Source organism: Trachypithecus francoisi, unplaced genomic scaffold, assembly GCF_009764315.1.
Source record: "Trachypithecus francoisi isolate TF-2019V2 unplaced genomic scaffold, Tfra_2.0 Lachesis_group11, whole genome shotgun sequence".
NCBI lineage: Eukaryota > Metazoa > Chordata > Mammalia > Primates > Cercopithecidae > Trachypithecus > Trachypithecus francoisi.
This window is the reverse complement of record NW_022681456.1, coordinates 121,911,449-121,924,135: the sequence shown is the minus strand read 5'-3', so window position 1 is coordinate 121,924,135 and position 12,687 is coordinate 121,911,449.

Below are 12,687 nucleotides of genomic sequence, written 5' to 3'. Positions count from 1 at the left end.
GGGCTATTTAGGTGTTTAATTGTTTAAATGTATAATATATCTGATATATTTATATATTGTATAAAAAATCACCTAACACAATAGATATTTAGTATATCTGCTATATATATATCATGTAACATATAACATAATATAATAAATAATTTATATTTATTATAAGTGATATAATATACTATAATATAAATATAATAAATATAAATTATGATATAATATAATATTATATTATATATACTAAATACATAAAATATAAATATAAAAAATAAATAAATATATAAATATATCAGCTATATTATACATCTATTGTGTTAGGTGATTTTGCCCAACTGTAGACTAATACAAGTGTTCAGAGCATGTTTAAGGTAGGATAGGCTAAGCTATCATGTTCTACAGGTTAGGTGTAGTCAATGTATTTTTTTTTTTTGAGACAGAGTCTCACTCTGTCACCCAAACTGGAATTAATATATTAGACATTTAATATATAGTATCTTAATAATTATATAAATGTATTTTATTTTAAATTATATTCTAAATATCATCTCTCTCAATATATAAGGTCCAAAGTTTATCCTTGAACTCTCTTGATGTTTCTGTTACTGTTGGGTATTTGGAGTATTTGGGGTCTGTTCATGAACATGGTAAACACACCGTTAGGACAAAACACTGTTTAAAAGGAAATATCCACATAGTCTTTTTTATAAATCATAAACACATGCAAGAAATAATTTGTAGTAATCACATCGGTTATTTTCTTTTCACTGGAGATCATTCAAGAAAGAAGAGAAACAATATTTCCCTTTATTTCTTGTATTTTATGGGCATATAATCTGCCAAGTATGAAGGACATCACTGACTTCATTCCAAGTTTCAGCAGGAGGGAGAAGAAAAAGACTGTCTCAAATAGGATAATGTCTTTACTCACATACTTAATGTCACACAACAATGAAGAGAATGTTTGCAACTTTATTAAGGTAAAGCCTATATTATCCATTGATATGCCTTGTGAATTATTTAGGATTAATAGAATACTATATTGGTAAATAGAGTACATACATTTATATATAGTAAATATAGTACATAGTAAATACATTGCCCTATTCAGCCTTGCTATGCTAAAGAGTATGAGAAACAAAATTCAAAGTCTTCAAAGAATAAAATTATACTATTCCACTACTGCACTGAGTATTCTGTAACTCTTCTTGGTTAGGTAAAACTGTAATGTCATGACTTAGGTATTCTACTTTTATATAATTTTTAGATATGTATGTTTGATTGGGTAATCATTCTTTTTCCAGGACATGGGCTTAGAGGTGTTCACCAACTTGAAGATCAAACATACCAAATTATATCCTTACTATATAGTGTTCCATGATCTAGGTAAAATAAGAAATCAGTTTATGTTTTAGAATAAATGCTAATTGTTTAGCAAAGATGATAAAAATGAAATGGTGCAGCAGGCCTATTGCCCGTATGAGAGAGACAGAACCCAATATTGCATGGGCCAAATTAATCATCCAAAGTCATGTAGATGGTAAGGCAGAACCAGAACTGAAGCCACTTCTTTTGATGTGTTAGACACAACATTGCCACCCAACAACAACAATAAAAAGACAATAAGATAAAATGTAATAATTATTACAATAGGTATACAATGTACACACAAGAAGATAACGCTTCTGTGGAATATAAAAATATTTCGTAAAGAAGATGCATCACGTGGAACAGAGAATTTTGACACATGTATGAGAGGTAGCAGAGGGGAAAAAAAACACCATTTGAAGCAAAGGGAAGAGTATCAAGAGAAAGAAAATCATTTTTAAGTCAAATTACACTGCAAATAAAGTATAGTTACTCTATTGGCTAACTCCTTCCTTCGTAAACTTTCAATTTTGCTCTTAGGCTATTTACTTTCAGAGTCCACAGTCAAATATTTTCCCCTCTGATTGTACCCCCCCTTTTCAACACTCTTTGAAATATCATCTTTCAATAGATTATTTTTATTGCCATCATTTTTTTAAAAGACTGAATTAGGAGCTAAAAGGCCTCTTCTTCAGGCCTCAATCTCATTAGTAAAAATGAAAGAGTCAACATAATTGTTTTCTAAATTCCTTTCTTACATTATACAATAATATTCTAAATTCCCTTCTTGTATTATACAACAATGATGATTGAGATATTCATATGAGATATGATGTTATAACAACACATTTCCAGCATAATGACTACTTCCCTAAAGTCTTTGATTTCTAAGCAATATTAAAGCACTAGTCTATAAACTCATGGCACAGCCAACCCATTTTCAAAACAGCATTCCTTTTTTTCCAAAATATAACTTTATAAAATGCATTTCAAGCAGAAGATGATACAGATTTTGAACATGTGTTTCTCAAATGATTGAATTGCAAGGATAGACATGTAATTAGGTTTACTGATAAAGAGTAAAGGAAAAGACAATAATAATGAGTCTTACCTTGCCACCCAGGCTGGAGTGCAGTGGTGCAATCACAGGTTATTGCAGCCTCAAACTCTTGGACTCAAGTGATCTTCCCACCTCAGCTTCCTGAGTAGCTGGGACTACAGGCACGTGCCACCATACTCAGCTAAATTTTTTTATTTTTTGTAGAGATGAGATCTTGCTATGTGTTGAAGGGGTGTTGAATTTTACTCAAGGCCTTGAGTGAGACCCTTGCTCAAACTCGACACTTCATTTTCATCAATGAAGTGTACATTACCCAAGCCCTCACATGGCTCTCCCAGAAGCAGAAGGACAATGGCTATTTCAGGACTTCTAGATCACTGTTCAACAATGCCGTGAAGATCATCTCTTTTGTGTGCTAGTTATGAACCTGCTGACTCACCAGTCCATGGCGATTTCTCTAAGGGTGAAGACATGTAAGAAGAAGGTGCAAGAAAATTCCTAAAGGAAAGGACTGGAGAATATGGAAGGGCAACAGCAAAGGAGAAAAAAGCCACTCACCAAGGAAAAAGAAATGGAATCTAGGTTGAGAGTGGAACAGTGGGAATATAGATGAGAGGAATTGTCAAGGAATCATAGAAGAAAACAGATTAACCATGAAGAGAGAAGACATCTTTAAAGATTTCCTGATGTAGAGTTAATTTATCTTTCTCTCTCTTATATTCACAAGGAAGAGTAGAAGATGAAATGACCCTCTCTGCCTACATCACCATCTCCCTTCTGGAGATTCCTCTCCCAGTCCCTGTAGGTACCACATTAATTTCCTAGCTTCCTATGCTGCTATGAAACCCAGTGACCTATGGTTATAATATTACCAGAGGTTGGTATGAGGTTATAATCATATTGCCTATGGTTATAATATTAATAATACTCCTCTAAAAGTCAAGTGACAGCTTTTCTTTTGCACAACACTACGTATCATATTTGTCCTTCCTTCAGGAGGATCCACTTGTTCAATAAAGCCCTGGATTGTGTGCCAAAACTAATCCATCCAAAGCACATGGCCTTTAGCCTTGCTTTTGTCAGTTTACATTTTAATCAGAAAGCAATTCTTTTTATTTTTAAAAAGGAGTGATTCCTAAAAAGATGGTCAGGGAATAGATAAATGGATGGATAGATAGATAGATAGATAGATAGATAGATAGATAGATAGATATGAAAAGCACTGGTATCACCTATCTTATAGTCTTTATGTTTATTCTAGGACCTGGCAGGACCCCTTTTTATATAAGTCAAAATACCATCATTCTGTCTTCACCCTGTTGTCAGTAATGCCCTATTCTGCCTGGAGTCAGCCTGAAAGTCAGCAAGGGAAGGGGCCCATGGCAGCCATGTCTACACCAAGGCACTGCCAGCCTATGCTTTTGCCCTGGCAGGGCAAGAGGAGAGAGATACTGAAATCCCTTGATGAGGGCCAGGAGTTCAAGACCAACCTGGCAAACATAGCAAGACCCCATCTCTATTGCTTGAGGCCAGGAGTTCAAGACTAATCTGGCAAACATAGCAAGACCCCATGTCTATTAAAAACAAAAATTCTATTTTTCTAACAGAAAAAAGATTCCCAATTCAACAACACTCTTCAGAAACTTTATCTGGCAGCTACTCAGGAGATTGAGATGGGAGGATCACATGAAGCCCAGGAATTCAAAACCAGTCTGGGCAACATAGTGAGATACTATCTCATAAAAAAATAAAAAACAAAAAAAGTTTTACTTGGAATAGAACCCATGACTCTGGTTATAAATACAAAATCCTTCAAACTTGTTTGAAGGAATTTAATACCAGCTTCTCGGATGAAAAGAAGAAATAATATTCACAATTTGATCCATCATCAATAGACAAATTAAATGTGTTTCATAAAAGCAAGACGTATGAATTAAGCAAAATCATATTCAAGTAACCACAGGAAATATAAATATAGATACTGTCTCTTACCTAGAGAAATCTTATAGTCTAATTGTGAAGATAGTCTTCACATGACGGAAAAGGATCATCATTAATCCGAAACACGTAAGTTGTAAAGAAGCAACATATACCAGCAATTCTAAAATCTGGTTAGCGTCCTTTGTAGAATTTATTTTAAAATGCAGATTTCCAGGTCTCATCAATAAAGATTTAATTTATTATTTCTGAGGATGTACTCAGACATCTGTTTTTTTTGTTTGTTTGTTTTTTGTTTTTTGAGAAGGAGTCTCACTCTGTTGCCCAGGCTGGAATGCAATGGCGCGATCTCAGCTCACTGCAACCTCTCCTCCCAGGTTCAAGCAATTCTTCTGCCTCAGCTTCCCTAGTAGCTGGGACTACAGGCACCCACCACCACATCCAGCTAACAGGCATCTATGTTTTTAATGAACTCTGTAGGTGGTTCTGTTATGCAGTTAGTTTTCAGAACCATTCACAATGACAGTAAAGGCGATTTATTTCCAGCAATGAAAAGATCACTGAGGACATAGGAATAGTTAGCAAAGCTACTTAAAGATGCCAGGGCTGGCTGGGCATGGTGGCTCACACCTGTAACCCCAACATTTTGGGAGGCCAAGGCAGGTGGATCGCCTGAGTTCAGGGGTTCAATACCAGCCCAGGCAACATGGTGAAACCCCATCTCTACCAAAAACACAAAAATTAGCCGGGCATAGTGGCATGCACCTGTGGTCCCAGCTACTCAGGAGGCTGAGGTGGGAGGATAGCTGGAGCCTGGGAAGTCTAAGCTGCAGTGATCAGTGATCATGCCACTGTACTCCAGCCTGGGTAACAGAGCAAGAACCTGTCTCAACATACATACATGCGTACATACATACATGCATAAAATTAAAAATAAAAATAAATAAAGATGTCAGGGCTTATGCGGAACCTTAACAGAGAGCAAGATTCAAAAGATAGTGAGGCTTATTTCTTTTCTTTCTTATATCTGTAGTTACACAGGGAGCTGTCTAGTATTGGATATATCCAAGATGATATCTGGTTTTATCCATTGAAACTCACAGTGAAAATGGTAAATAGGTGCTAGGTGTTTGGAATTTTTTAATCCCATGTAAGAATATAGCAGCAGTATCCTAATAATGTTAAGCAACATTGGTCATAATCTAAGGAAATTGAATTCATATAGTACCAAATACATGTTTAGCATTGTGTTAGGTGCTGATACAAGAAATATAAGGAAGGTGGGCCTACATTCTAGATAAAATTATTAAACATGAGTAGCCAAAACTGTCAAATGACATTTCAGGGCAAGATATAATTAAGTACCAAAATCACTGGCATAATCTTTAAGTACTGTGAAAATGTAAAGAAAGCTGAGATGAACGGCAGTGTAGAGTCAGATGTTTTCACAGATCAGCTCAGATGACTAGCTATCCAATGTGAGGATACTTCTCCCTCACCTTCAAACAAACGCCAAAGATGCCTATGACTTAATCATATGAATATTCAATCTTATATCTAATGCGGTGATGTTCATAATACTCTGTATATGTTTTCATCTTACTGGACAAGTGCCTCCGAACTCATTTAAATGAATGTAACCCCAGCTTTGTTTATATATAGACTTCTTCAGTCTCACAGTCTATTTGTCTCTTTTTACCCCACAGGCTTTCTTTATTCAGTAACACTGGTGATTTCTCTTATTTTCCTCGGCTTGAAAGATCTAGCCACGTGAGAGGACAGAAGTGCACAACAACCATATCTTGATTTCTGTGGACCAGATGGGGCCCCTGCCAGCCTTGCTAGACAGACCCAGGTGAACAGTCCTTCCAGGGGGCTCATTACCAGGGAAGCACGTGGTACGAGAAGAGCAGTCATCAGGAAGACCATTTGGAAAAGCACATCCTTTCTGTTCACGTGAGATATTTACATCCTCATTCCTCATCGCAAGCTTCCTGGGACTTGGAATGTCAGAGACAAGAGGGTTGGGGGAGGCCAGTGTATATGGATTTGTTTATATTAAAATGAAAAAATGAATATTTCTGTGTACTTCAGATAAACACTCTTTTCCTTAAATAAGCCTCATCATCCAGAAGCCATGTTGAAAGTTGGTAATCAAGGATAAGAAGTGTTTCCAAGGGTTGTCAGTGATTAAGTCAAGCTTACCTTAGCATATATGTATGAGAGAAGTTAGATAAATGATAGATAGATAAATAGATAATAGATAGATAAGGTAGATGGTAGATTAGATAGATACAGATGATAGATATGCTATCAGTCTAGATATATTAATCACAGTCAGTCTTATAGTGTAATTTCATTAACTTCATTAGCAGCACAAGAACAACACCTGATGTGTGTCTGTTTCCTGAATATTTGGAAATATTAATATTAATATAGATAGAGTCAACTTGCCGGTATAAATAATCTATCTCTCACTATAGGCAGAGCCATGTGTTGGATATTATGGGGGAATATATATTATTTTAATCGTTTAAAAGACTAATAAACTTCTAACCTACTCTCAAGAGCCTCTGCTCAAGTTCCTGAGGTTCCTACTCTAAAATCCACATCACCATCCAACTGTTAACCTATGTGAGAAGTTAGGGAGCACAATGAATTGGAGAATGAATCCTATCAGCCCACTAAAAAATTGTCTTTCAAAGGATGAAGACTGGCCGGGCGCGGTGGCTCAAGCCTGTAATCCCAGCACTTTGGGAGGCCGAGGCGGGCGGATCACGAGGTCAGGAGATCGAGACCATCCTGGCTAACACGGTGAAACCCCGTCTCTACTAAAAATACAAAAAACTAGCCGGGCGCGGTGGCGGGCGCCTGTAGTCCCAGCTACTCGGAGGCTGAGGCAGGAGAATGGCGGGAACCCGGGAGGCGGAGCTTGCAGTGAGCCGAGATCGCGCCACTGCACTCCAGCCTGGGCGACACAGCGAGACTCCGTCTCAAAAAAAAAAAAAAAAAAAAAAAAACAAAGGATGAAGACCGATGCTAAAGAAAAAGAGATGAGGCTTCCCTGGCTCCGAATATTTACTCCTTGCTTTCCTAGGTTACAGATCAAATACTGACCTTTTCTTTCACTCTTCTGCAAGACACCTCCGTAAGAAAGCTGGAACCTGCTTTTGTGAAAGCCTATGATTACTATGAGACATGTGAGCAAAACAGAATCCTAGATAAATTCAGTTCTCTCCAGCGTGCTGTCTTTGATGGAAAAATAAAAGCCAATTTGTTTGGGTTTTTTTTTCTTTTTTACTTCTTATAGATTTAGGGGGTACAAATAAAGTTTTGTTACATGGCTACATTGCATAATGGTGAAGTCTGGGCTTAGAGTGTAGCCATCACCCAATTAGAGTACATTGTACCCATTAAGTGATTTCTCATCCCTCATGCCATCTCACCTTCCCACCCTTCTGAGTCTCCAATATCTGTTATCTCCCTATGTCCATGTGTACAAATTATTTAGCTCCCACTTATAAGTGAGAATGTGAAGTATTTGGCCTTCTGTTTCCGAGTTATTTCTCTTGAGATAGTAGCAACATGAGTGGAGGTGAGGCCAAACCTCAATTATTAAAGGAATTAAGGTGTGGTAAACCCTTCTACATCTTGTTTTCAGTTTAATCTGTCTCCATATCTTATTCTTTCCTCCTTGGCCCACAAGATTACTGCAAAAACTACCTGTAATATACACATATATTGATATGTAAGCCTATCAATCATGCAAAATAATCCAAAGGACCAAGAGTTTTACAAAGAAGTGCTTATGATTAAAGGCATACATAAATCTCCTTAAAAAGGTAGTACAGCAATGGAGAGCAATAAAGAAGAGCCCAAGAACTACACAAATAATTATAGTAGGAACTAAGAGGAGAGAGAACTATAGCCTGAGTGGTCTTTAAACAGCAAATGAAGAGGCTGCGCACAGTGGCTCATGCCTATAATCCCAGCATTTTGGGAGGGCAAGGCAGAGTGATCTCTTAAAGCTAGAAGTTTGAGACAAGTATGGGCAGCTAAGCCAGAGCCCATCTCTAAAAAAAATTGAAAAATGAAATCAGCCAGCATGGTGGTACACACCTGTAGTAGTCCCAGCTACTCTGGAGGCTGAGGCAGGACGGTCATTGGAACCCAGGAGTTTGAGTCTGCAGTGAGCAAGAGAGTGAGACCCCATCCCTAAAACACACACACACACACACACACATACATACGCACACACATGCACACACATACATACACACACATACACAGATGCACACACACAGATACAGATACACACACACACATACACACACATACATACATACACACACACATACACACACACACACACATATATACATACACACGCCCCAAGTAAAATTGTAGGTATTATACTGATTTATGGGGAGAATTATGCTAAGTCTTTCAGATGAGGAAAAGATATAAGAAATACCATGCCAGAAAAAAGAAGCAAATATGGAATAAGAACTGAAAGAATACATACCTGCATGATCCCTCCTAGTACTTTGCTTAAACACTGTAGCACGAGCAGGCTTTGATTTTCCACCAGAGTAAGAGTGGAAATTCCTGGACCACGTCTATATATTTCCCCAGTGGGCTGACATTTTTGTCATCACGCAGGCCCTAATTCGGTATGGTTTGCAGTCCTAATAGGTCAAAGCCTCTCCACATAGCTCTGTCCCACTGAAGCTCCCATTCTCAAGCTTTTCTCCCATTGTGTCTTTCAGATGAAGCAACTTTTACTGAATACAGTATCCCCTGCAGTCCCAGATAGGCAGTTTGCTCTCCATATCCCAAGCCTTCATTTTGCTCTCAAAACTGGTCCTCCTAAATACAAAATCATCTTCGTCTTTATTAGTTGATACCAGATTTATCATACCGCAAGATAACACAGAAATATACATCTTTGGAGAGGGACACTAACTCCTTCGAAGGCTTCCTACTTTTCTTATCAGAAGAATGTAAATAAAATTACCTCGTAATTTTATTACAGGGTAGATATCTGATGGATCCCATTTTCAGCCATAGCCAGTTTGGTTTCCTTTACCAAGCCCTGCTGTTGTCCATATCCAGTTAGAACTATATTCAGCCCTTGGCAAGCCCTAAGTCACCCTGTTTGCTTTCCTCTTTTCTCCACAGACACAGAGCAAGAGAACGTTTGACTATAAACAAGGCTTTGCTGGAAACCCCAGACCCAGGACTTTTTAAAAGGATATTTTGTCTCTGCAATACAGATACTGCATGAGGTTGGTAAATAAGTATCTACTTCTAAAGTCTCTCTAATTGATTCCTTCTTCACTCAGTGCAAATTTGCTCCATGCTCACTTGCTGCTTTTCGTTGTACCCTGTATTTGCAATAAACAAATAATGACATCCAAATTGAGGTAAGAGCACCTAGCATAAATTTAGGAGCAATTCACAACAGCCTCAATACTGCAGAACCTCAGAATACGCAAAGCAATGTAATAGCAATCTGGGAAAGTTTCACTCCAAGAAAACAATTTTAAACAGAAGATTAGTGACAGGAGTGTAGAGTATATCTGAGTGGAAACATTTTTTGCAAAAGCAGAAGAAATGGTTTATTTTAGCACCAGGTAAAATGACTGGCCTGTCTAGATAGAAGCTCTGTATTGCAGAATGATGAAGATTTATCAATCAATCAATTAAGTAATAAGTTATGTTTGGGTGGGAGTCATAATATTATGACAATTTCATGGAATTAGAAATGAATTAGCTTAACTTCTAGTCCAAAATCTGCCACTGACCATTTGTATGACTTTGGGTTGAAAAACCTCTGGATATCAGTTTTACGTGTGTGAGAGAATCATGTGTTACTGGAGAAGTATAAGTAAGTACAGGTTGAGTATCCCTTATCCAAAATGCTTGGGACCAGACGTGTTTTGAATTTTGAATGTTTTGAATTTGAAATATTTGGGCCGGGCGCGGTGGCTCAAGCCTGTAATCCCAGCACTTTGGGAGGCCGAGACGGGCGGATCACGAGGTCAGGAGATCGAGACCATCCTGGCTAACACGGTGAAACCCTGTCTCTACTTAAAAATACAAAAAACTAGCCGGGCGACGAGGCGGGCGCCTGTAGTCCCAGCTACTTGGGAGGCTGAGGCAGGAGAATGGCGTAAACCCGGGAGGCGGAGCTTGCAGTGAGCTGAGATCCGGCCACTGCACTCCAGCCTAGGTGGCAGAGCAAGACTCCGTCTCAAAAAAAATATATATATATATTTGAAGTATACTTACCAGTTGAGCATCCCTAATCCAAAACTTGGAAATTCAGAATGCTCCAGTCAGCATTTCCTCTTAGCATCACATTAGCACTCAAAAAGTTTCACATTTTGGAGCACTTTGGATTAGAGATGCTCAACCTGTATAGTATATCCTCTCTTAATATCATTGATTTGTTCTCAGAAACTACAACTTTAAGTGACATGACATAGAACAAAACCAATTTTACCCTAGGCTAATCAATATAACCAAGGAATAAGATCTAGTGTTCAGTAGCAAAATAGGGCAACTATGGTTAACAATAATTTATTCTTCATTTAAAAATAACTGGAATAGTGGAACTGGAATGTTCCTAACACAAATAAATGATAAATGTTTAATGTGATGAATATCTCATTTATCATGTGATCATTACACATTGTATGCTTGTATAAAAAAAAAGTACCCTATAAATACATGCAACTATTATGTATCCATAAAAATTAAAGATTAAAGAAGTCAATGAACCATTATTTTTCATAAAAAGTCATAGGAAAATTTGCCTTTTTAAAATTTTGGACATAACTTTGGTGATAAAAATTATATTTAAATTTAAAAAATAAAATGAGCTGTTTCTACAGCATATATCTGATCACAGAAACATCACCAAACTTCTAAATGAAGACCCAAAACATTGTTAATATTGAACATTGAAATAAATGTTCAATAAATAAAAACAAGGCAACTCCCCAATTTATGGTGAATCACTGAGTGACAGCATTCGTAGTGTTACATGACCAACAGATTTGTATGACCAGTGCACAATAACAGACCAATTACATGGAGACAGCACGATTTGCAGCAGAGAAAGAGTTTAATGTTCACAGGACACCAAGTGAGGAGATATGAGGAGACCCTCAAATTCACCTCTCTGAAGAGTTCTGGGCTGGAGCTTTTAAGGGGATCATGGAGGGTGAGGAGCTGGAGAATCGGGATCATTGTTTGGTTGGGGTAAGGCGAATGAATTCATCAGGACATGGAAACTGCATTCTTTGGTGAGTGAGCTCCTATGGGGTCCTTCAGACCAGCTGATGTCAGTAGTTTCATTAGTATACAGGACCTGAAAGGATATCTCAAATGGAAAAGTTTACATTTTATAATGTTCAAGTTGTTAACTGTAGAGCAGTTAAGGGGAACTGCGATCCAGGGTCTGTGTGATTCTAGGGCAACAGGCAGCAAACAACTAGGAGGAAGCAGGTCCAAGCACAGGCTGACCTAGTGCTTACTGCTGAGTGTGCTGCAAGCTGGGTTTATTTTCATTTCTCCACCTTCTTTCTTTCTGATTACTTTTATAAAGTTTATAGGGATGGTTTCCATAGTGGTGATGGGTTAAGTCAAGGAAGAAAAGTTTACAAACCAAAATTTTGGTAGGAGGTAGCACCTCCTACCAACCAGCATGCAGTTCAACATGAAATGCCAAGCATTTTCATCCTGCCTCACTTATTGCCATGTATTTGTATGATTATCATCTACTTTACAGGGCAGACATCTGATGGATCCCATTCTCAGCCATTAATTCATTCTTTCTTTCTTTTTCCAAGCTACTTATTCTAGTTCAGGGTCACAGGTGGTCAGAGCCTTTCCTGGTAGCTCACGGCCAAGGTGGGAACAACCCTGGACAGGACATTCCGTCGCAGGCACACTCACACCCACACTCACACTCAGACTGGGACCATGGAAATGTGCCAGTGAACCTACAGCGCGTATCTCTGGGATTTGCAAGGAACCTGAAGTGCCCAGAGGAAACCCACACAGACATGGGAGAACATGCAAACTCCACACAGACAAGTGGCCCTGACTGGGAAGAAATTTTTTTTTCTCATCAACGTTATAACAAAACGAGGTTGAACAGAAACAATCTTACTGGAGGACCTGCTGTATAGGAACAAGTTTTCTAAGGAGATTTCAAAAATGTAGAAGCACAAAAGAGGTGGAAGATTTGATTTTTTAAAAGGCAATAGTGAGTATTTACCATCTGCCTGGCACTGCATTAAGCACTTTGTTGGTGGTAGGTA